The following is a 966-nucleotide window of genomic DNA, read 5'->3' on the forward strand; positions in this document are numbered from 1 at the left end:
TAGTGCAGGCTGCTGCTGCTGGTGTAATTGTGTGCGGAATGTTGGCACACATTAGGCCCCTTTATATCAGTTAAGCATCATTTGAATGCCAAAGAGAAGCATCCCTAGGCTATGGATGATTGGACTAGATTTAAGGAAATTATTGGTGGAGACAGTTTCACAGTCACTACATACTAATAGGCACCTCTACTCCTTGTCCCAATCAGACCTGGGTCAAATTACACACAAAAATCTGCATAGTGATTTGGTCTAGTAGACAACGTTACCGGTCATATGGGAACTGGTGCCTACTACCCTGGCTTTTGGTACCAAACAACCGATTAAAACTTACACTGCAGAAAGGATATGTTTATACTTGGTTGTCAAGTTAATTTCACAAAATGTACAAGTTCTTTTACGTACATTTGCAACTTCAAATAAATAGCGATTGTAAAATAGATACTGTACATAGATAAATAGATAGCCAATAAAATAAAATAAAATAATTTTAAAAATGTATTTGTGAATACAATTTTCGAAACATAATAATAATAATAATAATAATTATTATTATTATTATTATTATTATTTATTTTTCATCGTGTGCTTCTCATACACTCAAAGCATTGCATGCAGAGAAGTATTCAAAAATATAGTGTAGTCGTTGACACTAATGTTTGAATCACCACATTCTCTTCAGATAGGAAGATAAAAACTTGGTGGCCGAGCTACGTCATTAAAATATAATAATGTATTTAGGAAACATTTGGAAGCATTGCTTTGGAAAAGACCTTATTTAATTTCGCAAGTTTTAATTAATGACTTATAGACAGTCCTTTGTCGGCGTGAGTAAGTGGCATTTTTGTATTTTGGAAACGTTTTTATGGAGATTTCCTTCAGACACTCCACTACAGCAGATGGCAGTACTTGAGCGTGTGTTTTTGTCATTCACTACTATCAAACATCACTTACAAGAAGAAGATTAAA

Source organism: Anguilla anguilla, chromosome 2, assembly GCF_013347855.1.
Source record: "Anguilla anguilla isolate fAngAng1 chromosome 2, fAngAng1.pri, whole genome shotgun sequence".
NCBI classification, from domain to species: Eukaryota; Metazoa; Chordata; class Actinopteri; order Anguilliformes; family Anguillidae; genus Anguilla; species Anguilla anguilla.